The 11692-nt window shown below is 43.1% G+C and overlaps 1 non-coding gene across 1 annotated transcript; it reads right to left on the minus strand.

Moving 5' to 3' along the window:
* Positions 1 to 1691: 1691 nt before the first annotated feature.
* LOC114019577 lies at positions 1692 to 1793 on the minus strand. Its single transcript, XR_003564622.2, has one exon. It is a non-coding gene; the product is annotated as a U6 spliceosomal RNA (small nuclear RNA).
* Between the last annotated feature and the right edge of the window lie 9899 nt (positions 1794 to 11692).

Consider the following 11692-nt stretch of genomic DNA (forward strand, 5'->3'; position numbering starts at 1 on the left):
GTTTCTCAGGGTACCCAGGACTCTGAGTCACCTTGTTACCCCCTGCCTCAAGTGTGAAGGAGTCTTGCTTGTACTTTGCTAGCTGTCAGCTTGCTAAAACCACCCACCTAGTAGCTACTCAAGCCCTCTCCTTCAATGCCAGCCACTACTTTTCCCCTGTTGGTTTTGGGTAACTTTATGCAATGACTGTATTTAAAAACAAAACTAAACTGTTTACCATATATTGGTCAAATCCTGAAATGTCATTTAATATTAGCAACACAACACTACACAATAGTTGTGAGAACAACAGATTGTGCACAGGGATAGTCAACTGCCTCAGGTGGTTGATGGCATTTGGTTTCCATAGGTGCCTACTAATAAATACACTTGAGGCAAAAGGTTCTCTCTGTGGTTGCTGTGTGTTTCTGCTTAATTATTTTTAATCTGCAGTACTGACTGTCTTGCAATGGCATCTGACACACCCAGAAACATTGGGCCAAATTTTCAGCTGGTGCAAATGGATTGTCAGGAGCTGGGTGAAACCTTGTTAAGGGTGGAGTTAAAACCTTATTCAGATTCACAGGTGTGAATACACTTTTCAATTGACATAATTGTAATGATAAGCCCCCACCTAGGACAAAAGGAGTACGTGACCCCACCCATGAGTTTTTCTTGAGTATTGTTTGGGGGAGGGAGAGAATGTGGTATGTGTGAGTGTGAGCAAGAGAAGGCAGTACACAGGGGACCAGAGAGAAACACAATCAGCATGAAGGAGCAGCTGAAAGCAAAGTATCTGACCCTGGAAGAAACTGGGGAGAAGTTTTTGGGTGGGGTGTGGGTTGAAAAGAGTGTGTGTTCTGGGGGCTGTGAGTAAAATAAGCTGTTTCTTGCTATTTGATTCCTTCTGTGTTCAGACACACAGGACTTGATATATTCCCTGTAAATAACAAGACTGCATTGAAGAAATACTTGACTGTCACCAATTTCTTCACCTAACTGGAATATCCCCAAGAAAGTGAACATTAAGTAGCTGCTCAGGTCTGGGGCAACATGAGCAAAACTCCATGGAAATCAATTTACAGCAGCAGTGAGGATTTGACTACTCTTCTTGGGTTTTTTCTTAATTTAGCTTGCAGTAAGGCTCAGGCTTTTCTCCCCACCATGAACAAACTGGGATGTGAATGCAAAAACATCATTACTGTTACAGCTGGCGTCTAGTGGTGGAAGTACTGGCATCTAGTAGTAGTGCCAGCCATGGAAACAAGAAGGATATAAAGGAGGAAGCCTGAACTGAAAAGCTCTAAAGGGAGTAAACTCTTCCTTGCCCATTGGTTTGACCGTGTAACTCCTGTTTTTGAATCCCTCCATTGGCTTCCTATCTAATATCATATGAAATTTATGTTGTGTCCCCCAACTTTCAAAGCGCTACATAACTCTGCCCTTCCCTGCTTATCCTCTCTTGTCTGGCTTCATGTCACCCTGTCCCCTCCATTTTGCCAGGGCTTCCAACCTCATCCTACTTTCTTGGATTTTCCCAGAATCACCTCCATGCTTTCTTCCATGAAGTCCTTATGCATGGTTTGACCTCCCTTGGGTTGTTCACACTCAAGTCCCTGTAGAGATCCAGGACTACTGTGCCAGTTACAGTGAATAGTGCTGATCTGTACCTTCATTGTACATATCTTGCCTATTGTTTTTCTCCTTCCCCTGACCTCTATCTTTAGATCATGAATTTGTGTGTCATCCTTGCACAGGGGGCATGCTAATCTTCTCTGTATCATTCCAACTGTAGTGAGCTCTAAGCAGGGAGTATCCTTACATGTTTGGAAAGCACCCAGCACATAATGGATGCTACTGTAAATAAATAATCATAACAACCAGCACCACACCATCAGGGAGGCATCCACGAAAGGAACAAAGAACGTAGGCCATACTCACATACTCTATCCTGGGAAGCAGTGACTCTGAAAAAGATTTGTGGGTCATGATGGATAATCAGCTGAACATACACTCCCACTGTGACCAAAAGGACTAATGCAGTCCTGCGATGTATAAACAGCAGACTCTGAAGTAGGAGTAGAAGGATTATATAGCCTCTGTATTTGGCACAGGGGCAACCTCTGCTGGAATCCTGTGTCCAGTTCTGGTGCCCACAATTCAAGAAGGATGTTGATAAATTGGAGAGGGTTCAGAGTGGAGCCACAAGAATAATTAAAGGATTAGAAACATCCCTTATAGTGATAGATTGAATCGATTTAGCTTAATAAAAAGAAGGTTAAGGGATGACTTGATTACAGTCTATCAGTACCTATGGGGCTAACAAATACTTAACAGACTCTTCAGTCTAGCAGAGAACGGTACAACACAATCCAATGTCTGGAAGTTGAAGCTAGACAAATTCAGACCGGTAATAAGGTGTAAATTTTTAATGGTGAGAGTAATTAGCTATTGTTACCAGATGTGCCTGTTACTTTTGGGTATGCTCATTTATTGGGGTTACTCTTCGGAGGGGGGGGGCTCTGTAATTCTATTAATGTACTGCTTATGTCACTTGTGTGTTCATATGGAGCTCTACTCCTTCCTTCTGCAAGTCCCCTCCCAGTGGAGCTATCCTGAAGTTTCCCCAGGACTGGGTTCCTCCAGCCCTAGAACCAGATGAACATGCTCTGTTTGCGTGTGTGCGCGTGCAAGTCTGAGCGGACCGGGTCAATCATCACTCTCAAGCTGATCCCCTTACACGTCCCTGTACTCAATGGGCTGGGTCAAGCAGCACTTTCAGCTTCCCCCCCTTATATACCACAGGTTTAACACATCCCTATCCCACTTTCACATCACAATTGTACTGGTAGTAACCCACTTGATTAGCAAACCCCACAGTATTTTTGGGTGCTACAGGGATCTTTAGCTTAGGTAAAAGAAGCATTGCTACAGAGTAAATGGGGGAAGCTAAAAACACAAAAGAGTAAAGTTCAGAGAGAGAGAAGCAACCAGCTTAACCATAAAAGTTATTTATTGAATAACAGTGATAACTACACAAGGAGAGCCTAAACCAACATAACATACATTATTAAAAGTTAATACTTGAGGTAGAAAGGAAAACAGAGAGAGAAAGAGAAAAAAAGATCTCACTCCTCCCTGAAGCATGAACTGGTCGGGGTTCCCAGGTGATGGTGGTAGCTCAGGATCCTGAGCGCTGGAGACTGGCAGAGCCCCCAGCATGATCAGTCAGGAGACGGAGTCCCAGTGGAACTGAGGCAGAGGTTGGATCCATGCATCAGAACACTGACTGGAGGATGTGTAGGATTTTTGTAGAGAAAATACAATGGTTCAAGGGAGAACACTAGATTTGTTTATAGGTAAACTGATGACTCAAGGGTTTTCTTTAGGCTAGACAATAGGAGCGGATCACTCTTGGCTATGGGTGGTGTTTTCTTATAGGGAGCTCACAATGCAACGAGGCTGCTTCAGTATTTTGGATATCAATCAAGGATTTATTATGAGAATTGGTCAGATAATTGCTGAGCTGGATGTGTGCAGGCATAGGTTCATTAACATCTGGAGCAGAGATCCCCCATGATGCAGTGCTTCCCTGCTTTTCTGGTCCCAGAGTTCAGTCCGGTTCTCTGTTCTCCATTCTGTATGCAAATGGAGATGTCTCTCTGTCCCATCTTTCATGCAGATGAGGCTAGGGGAGTTGTCTCTGTTCTTCATTCTGTATGCTAATGGAGATGTCTTAATCTTGTCCCCCATGTCAGGAGGGGTCTAGGTGTGTCTCCCAACATCCTTCACTGCTCTCTGTAAGCCTTTTCTCTGATCGGTTTTGGTTCAAGCAGAGACTGGTGTGTGTGTGTGTGTGTGTGTGTGTGTGTGCGCACTGTCTTTCATGAGTCAGACAGGCTAGATACTGCGCCCTGGTTCCCCAAGAACCCAGAGCTGACTGTTATCACCATTGAACAACTTACCATGGGTTGTGGCGGATTCTCCATCACTGACCATTTTAAATCAAGGTGGATGTTTTTCTAAGAGATCTGCTCTAGGAATTATTTTGGGGGAAGTTATCTGGCCTGTGTAATACATGAAGTCAGGTGGTCACAATTATCCCTTCTGGCCCTTGAATCTATGAAAAAAGCAGTGAACCTACTTTTGTCATCAACATGCTCCAGAACAGTGAAAATTTGAACACTGAGGAAGTACTGCATTAACACAGCCAGATATGAACAGGGGAGCCCCAAAAGGAGAGAGGTGGTAGGTGATGATCTAGATTCAGGATCCAATTCTGGAGAATGCTCCCTTGACACAGCCTGAGGTGGAGAGAGAGATGCCTATTTCTGAGTCTGATTCAAAGCCCATTAGTGGAGAGTCCTTCCATTGAATTCAGCGCGTTTTCACCCAGGGCCTATGAGAGAATGGGGGCATTGCTGAATGACTGGTCTTATGAAAAGAATCTGGGGTTGAAATGTAGGAACAGCAGGTGAAAATGGATCCCAGTATACCTAGCAAAATCTGCTGGAAATAATAAAATGTACTGAAAAGAAAATCCTTTGAAAGGCAAGCAAGTCTTTAGATGAAACGGAAAAAGGTGGCGAGGATGCTGCACACTGGTAAGAATAAATATGTCATTAGTACACTGCTTCTACTTAAGCCAGAAAGCTGATGCTCCAACATCTTTCTTTGTTTTCCTGAGCCACATCTTGAGAGGTCAGGGCTTAGATATCATCGTGATGAGTGTTACATAAATAACCTAAGAAAATGGTTCCAAACCAGCAACTGTTGCCAAGATTGGTGACATATATAGTTATGAAGTGCCCTGAGTTCGGCACCATCACACAGTGCCAGGGAGAGAGGCTATTTCAGGATGTTACAGATGTGCTAGAGAGCAGTCAATGAGTGAACAAATGAATCACTCTGGATAAGGAAAATGGAGTCAACAAAACGAGAGGTATGTTTAAGAAGTGGTGACCAGAAGCAAAAGTGACAATGTCTGTGTTTAATAGCAGAAAATTCAGGTGGTAAACAGTGTGAATAGTTTTGAGGAAACAGAAACTGTTTGACATGAAGCAAGCAGATATAAAGCTATTCATGAGGCCATGATGTGTCATTTGCTTCATAGCAGATCATAACTCATTTTGTGGGAAAGCAACAGACTCTCAAGTCTGCAAAGTCAGACAAAATCGACATCTTGTAACTATAGTTTCTATACTATCTTCATGTATATTTCAGGGCCTGAAGATTATTATAACAATACTGTCCACAGGCCCCAATGAGAAATTAGGACCCTATTGTATTGGGCACTGCACAAAACACAATGGCAAGAGACAGTCTTTACTATCTGAAAAGCCAAAAGAATAAAGAGGATAGGTTAGTTAAAGTGGTACACCATGCAAATGGAGTGATGATGGGCACACACCAGGTTAGTTCAAGATCTTCCTTTTCGTGTTTATTATTTAGATTCTTGTTTACTGGGGCAAAGGATGAGGTGAGGGAGAAATAGGCCTCTGGAGCTACTGCTATCTGGTAGCCAGAGATCACTACAACACAGCTTAGTCCAGAAGCACTAACCCTCAAATGTGCCCCATGCAGAACCCATATTGCATAGGCTACGCACATTGTGACATCGGAGCTGGCTCCACACTAGTTAAGGAATCCCCCACGCCAGAGGAATCTGGGGCTCGGTAATTCTGCCATCACTCTGGCCCTTTTGCACCACTCCATTCTGCAATACCAGCTCCATTCTGCTTCCCATTATTCCCTATAGGAGTGAAGCCAAGCTGCCCTCAGGGAAGATGGTGGCCACTTATATTTATATGGGTCAGCATCTTCCCTGCGGGCAGCTTGGCCTCATTCCCCTTGGGAACAATAGGAGGCTTCTAGCAGCACTCCCCTTGTGAGCAGTAAGGGATGGCAGCCATTTTGAGAGAAGGTAGTTCTTCATGGAATTCTCTGTTGTCAAACAATATTTGTCATCTGCTAAAGGAAAAGCTTTCAGTTATGAAGGACAACAGCAAAAAAAATGACCATTAATCCTAACAAATTTAATTCTTCAAACTTAGTCAAAGCATGAGATTTCAGTGAGTTTTAACTCTATGGAATACTCCGCATTATTCTGTTAACATAATTTGGGATAAATAATCTCACATGGGTGTTAAATTTCTGAAAGGATCCATTTAAAAATTAGTTTTAGGGTATAAACTAAATAACCAATTTCCTTCTAAATGCTCAGACAATTCCTTCTATACCCAAAGTGTATGTGCTGTAATACATTTTTACATTGAGGAGGAGCTGTACTCTGACATAACAAAATGGCTGAATCCCTGCTTATGGTGCTCATGACCAGAATTCCAGATTGCCCCTTTCCCTAGGACCCTGTTCTGATATATAGACTCAGGTGAACAAGCAAAAGGAGTCCTTCAAAGAGGTATTGCATAGAGGTTCTAGAGGAATTGGTGCAATGGTTTAAGGGATGACCTGGGCATCTGAGGTGGACTTAGTTGCAAGTAGCTCAGCAAATCTGCTTCACTGGAAGACTGGAGATGAGGAATGGGAATGGCTTGGGATCAAAGCACTCTCAAGCCTTTGTGTCACAGCCTACAGGGTCTGAAACAATGATCTAAAGCTCCTCACACCTAATGAACAGGACAAACTAGGCTGCTAGTGTTTCAGTGTTCCACACTGCATTTCCACCCTCTGGTATCTCAGTCCACATGGCCCAGCATTTCCCAGTTTGCAAGGGCCAGGCTGCTATCACACGTAGATGGATGAATTACTCAGGAAGACAAGTGACATGTACACTTTCTCTCTCTCATTGGCTGTGGAGCATACATTAATTTAGATGGAATATATGGGCCCAAAAAACCAAAGGTGGTGTTCCATGTTCCTGTCCAATATTAAACAATGCTAACCAAGGTTTGGAATGCAGAGGCCTCAGCCTGCTTACTACCATGGCAAATACACCATTAAAATCATGTTAACCTTTTATTAAGGATGTAGAAAAAGGAACACAGCTGACACATTTGAAATGTAAGGGATTAAAAGTTAAAATGAAAGTTTAACATTGTCCCCTGTTCAGTGATGCTTCAGCTGGAGAGTGTTTTTAGAAGGAAACCCCTCCCTATCGGACAGTTTTTCACATGGTATTAAAGATGGTAATAACTGTTCTTTTGAGGAAGAGAAGAGAAGTTAATTGAGCTGGATTGGGGCTGTCATCATTAAAGTTTGATCCCATTTCCTAGAATGGAAAGCAAGACAAACACACATGAGGATAGAGAAAAGAACAGTAAAGATAGAAACTCCAGCTTCTGGAAGAAACAAAGGCACAACATGTGGTCTTATTAGCCACTCTGAGACATGGCAAATTTGTACCAGAGCTAGGCTAGTTAAGGCATTTCTTTTAACTGCCTCTTTCTGGTGGCCGGCTTACAGCAGTGTTGCAGAATACAGTCTTGGCCAGTCAGGAATTAGACAGAAAGCAAAAAGGAGAAGGGTAGGAAAGAGAAGAAATAAGATGAGGAATGAAAAGGACACACAAGGAGGGAGTGACAAAAATCTCACATCCCAAGTGGTATTTGGGATTTAGGTGAAGCCGGTGGAGGTGACAGTGTCACCTGCGTCCCCATCTCATGTCCTGAGCAAGCCAGGCTACTTTGGGGATCAAGACAAAGGCCCAACAATATCAAGTTGGATCCCAGGGTCCCAGGAGATGGTGGGGGTAAAAACGTTGATGATGGACACTCCTTCCTCTTCTTTCATCCAGCAACTCTTATCTTAGCTTCTTTGCCATCTTCATCCCCCCTCCCCCTCCACCCGAGTCTTTTCTTTTAAAGACCCACAACGGGGTGATGGGAAGAATAGCCTATCCCCTCATTATTTTGCTAAACAATTAGGCCTAATTTCTGACACACCAATTTTGGTCCATTGATTTTCAGTCCCACATTTCTTTTGTTTACCAGGCAGGCTATTAACACTGTCTTTGAGTTCTATCAGGAGGCCTTTTATTTGTGCAAATTCAGTCTGTCTCTCTTTTTCACCTTTCCCCATCAACAGTCATTGTTATAGATTGTAATGTTATGAACTTTTACTTACTTCTTACAGTTGAGCTCACAATTAGACCAAATGCATAGGCCCAATTAATACAAAAAGCACCACCATGATTCTATTATTTGTTTGGTGCTGTCTTTGTGCCTTGTACAGCACCATGTACAATATGAGTACAGGCCCTACCATCAAGATCTTATAATTTAATAAATGGAATGAAGGACATGGAATATGCAGGGAAGCCCAGAGGAAGGAAGAATTTGGAGCCTTTTAAAAACATTGCACACAAGCAATGATCTATAATATGGAAGAGGTGAGTGTTCAGGAAGGTGATGTATAGATCAGTGGTTTTCAGCCTATGCTTCATGGTCTCCTGGGGGTCCAAAGGGGTCCGCAGCTCCATTTGAAATTTTTGTAGGGGTCTGCAAATGAAAAAAAAAGTTGAAAACCACTGGTCTAGATGAACTAGTATGGAAAAGGCATTGCAGGCTTTTGGGGCAGGGCAAGATAGAAGGAGTTAAGTCTCAAAGGAAGGTGGGTGCTGCTGAACTGTTCAATATATATATATATATGTGTGCGCTTGTGGTGGAAAACAGTGCCCTCAAATAGACTCACTGGCGCATTCTTCTCTTTCCTTCTATCACTTACTTATGTGTGATTGGGGTTGTTGCCCACAGGTAGGGGCTTCTCTGAATGTTGCCTGTAAACTCTAATGCTGAGATTTTTCAGAGATGTATAAGGAATTTGAATGCCCAATTCCCAGTTAATGTTAAAGGGAACTGGATATTCCCAATCCATGGGCAGCTTTTAAAGCCTCAGCCTAAAGTTTCCATGCACACTAATACAGTCTCAGGCTAGTCTTTTGTTCAGGTTTTTTGGTTTTGATTTTGGTTTACTGGTTCTTCTAGAATCCCATGGCTCTGTGTACAGTCGATAATGTTCAATAAAAAGATCGCTGACTCACTAGTACACAAAGAAGGGACTTGCGTTAGCATTGGATGGTTGCTTCAGGATGATGACTGCTTTCTGTTGCAGTCAATAAAACAGGAACTTAATTAAATCTAGTTTGTGATTTGCTGCGTTAGTTAATGCTAGTGAAAACTGCTGGATTAACAGCCCTGCAAACGGATGTCCCAAATCTAGCTCCTTGTATATCACATGCAGCAGCACTGAAAGGTACTCCCACATAGCTCCTCCCCATCCCTTTTTGTCTATAGGCAATACTGGAGTTCAGTCTCCATGGTCCATTCACTCATTGGCCTCCCTGCTTAGCCCCAGTAACTTCTTCACCCATATAGACACACAGCACATCTATCTTTTCATACACACAAACGGACCCCCCCCCCCCCCAAAAGGCAATAGTGAAGTCTATGGTGGCCTTCCTGGAGTCTCTGCCACTTCTCAGGTTTATTTAGTGTTGATTGCCTGATTTGTATATGTTAGGGTTTTTTCAGTGGCAGGGTGGTGGGAGGCTTTTAGGTAGATGGATGTATCGCAGTTTTGACCCTTACACAGGTAACCAGGCTTTTACAAAGAGGGAAGTAGTTTCTATACGGGGACACCTGCCAACCAGAAATGGGACTGATGGGGCTTGTCTAGAGTGGTGAGGTAATGGGCTCTACAGTGGTGTGATTTCTAAAGCACACTAACGCCTTGCATATTAATCAGTCCACGTAGACCTTACTGATGTGCACTAAGGCTGTGTCTACCCTGCACTTTTGTCGTTAAAACTTTTGTCTGTCAGGGGTATGAAAAACACCCCCTGAACTACAAGTTTTAATGGCAAAAAGCGCCGGTGGGGACAATGCTTCGTCAGTGGGAGATGCTCTCCCATCGACAAAGCTACTGCCCCTCCTTGGAGGGTGGTTTTATTTTGTCAGCAGGAGAGCTCTCCGCTGCCGACGAAGAGTGGCTACACAGCCTGCCTTACACTGGCAAGGCTTTAGCAGCACAGCTGTGCCACTGTAAGCTGCGCAGTGCCGACATAGCCTATGTGTTCCCTACCGTGCTTTAGCATAGTACTATTTCCAACAGCGCTGCATTAAAGTGCGCCAGCAGAGCGTCGACACAGACCAGTTAATGCACATGCTAGTGCACTTTAGAAATCACATCCCCATACAGTGCATTACCTCATCGTGCAGACAGGCCCTTAGTCCCACAACGCATTTTGCCTCAGACACTAAACAAACATCACATGGTAACCGCTGACTCAAATTCATACAGAAAAGCAACATTGATATCAAAGTACAACATTCAACATCCACAGTCGACTCTGCCAGTGTCCATGACCCAGCTGCTCTGGAGTTATGACTTGCTGGCATGTGGTCTCTCCCCTACTAGGATGTAGCTCTTAGTCTTTCAGTCTGGGAATGCAAAAAAACCCTAAAAACAGCCCTCGTCCTTCTTCTCTGAAATTCAGTTCCCTTTCATTCTGTTTCCTGATAACACAAATCTCTGACCCTCCACTGCAGCCCTACTGGCATTTTGCTAGATAAGGGTGCCCCAGACAAAGCCAAGGAAAGAGGAGGAGTTCATTGGGTATCTAAGGCATTGGAAGTGGAGAAGGTGAGGGTGAAAAACATGAAGGGGAGACACTGCAACCTTGCCCTTTTAACTCGGCTAGTACCAGCGAGCATAGCGTGCTTTGAACTTAAAGAGCTGCAGACATCTGGTGGAAAACTTGAACAAATCCATTAGGAAACACTGTTTTAACGGCTGATATTTTCCCAACTGCAGTCATTTCCCCAGTGTTCTTTAGGCATTCTTACATCCACTTTTGCTTATGACTTTAACCTTGCAAAAAGCAAACACTAGGCTGAAGGATTGGGTTGAACTTTCTCCATTCTTCAAGAAAGGATCTAGCTGAGTTTGAAAAGGTCTAGAGAGGAACAAAGGTTAGAAGTCTGACAGGTCATATACACAACAATAATGCTCTTACTCTAAAAGTTTGTAAGGTGCTCTAGGAAGCCTCAGAATGAAAGATACTATATAAGTGGATGGTCTACATACAGTACTGTATATCAAGGAAGTATTTCACCCACTGAGTTAACTGAAGTCCCATGTGGCATTAATCCCTGAGGTTAGTGTATTTATCTTATGGCTGTCACCAGTTTCTAAAAAAGTACAAAGTTATATGGGGTAAGAATGCACAGAACAGTATCACCCAGGATGGGATACTAAGTGACTCTGCTACAAGAGCTGGGTGAAATTTGGATAGTCTATTCACAAAGGGGGTGGGGGAGCAGTTTCAGATGGAAAAGAAAAAATTGAAAAAAAAATGTATACCTTTTGGTGCCAACAGTTTTGAAAGAAAATGGTTTTTGACTTTTCATTTTGAAGTTTACAGGATTTTTTTTTTTTTTTTTTTTTAAAGGAGAGGCTGAAAGGCACCCATTAATGAAACAAAATGAAAAAACCCACAAATGTTTCAGGACAAAAAATGTTTTGTTCAACTCAAAAGGACATATGCAATTTTTTGGTTCAGTCACCGGCCCCAAAAAGTCACTTATTCACCTAGCTGTATCTGCTACAGCTGAAAATGAAAATGGACATGATAATAGCGTCTTTTTTTAAGTGCTGATCTGCTCTGAAATGTGACGACAGTATAACAATAAAGCTCCTTCTTACTCCGATAGGACAGCCACACGGAGCCTGAGCCATCTCTTCTCCTTTTAGTGAC

This window comes from Chelonia mydas, chromosome 9, assembly GCF_015237465.2.
Source record: "Chelonia mydas isolate rCheMyd1 chromosome 9, rCheMyd1.pri.v2, whole genome shotgun sequence".
Taxonomy (NCBI): domain Eukaryota; kingdom Metazoa; phylum Chordata; order Testudines; family Cheloniidae; genus Chelonia; species Chelonia mydas.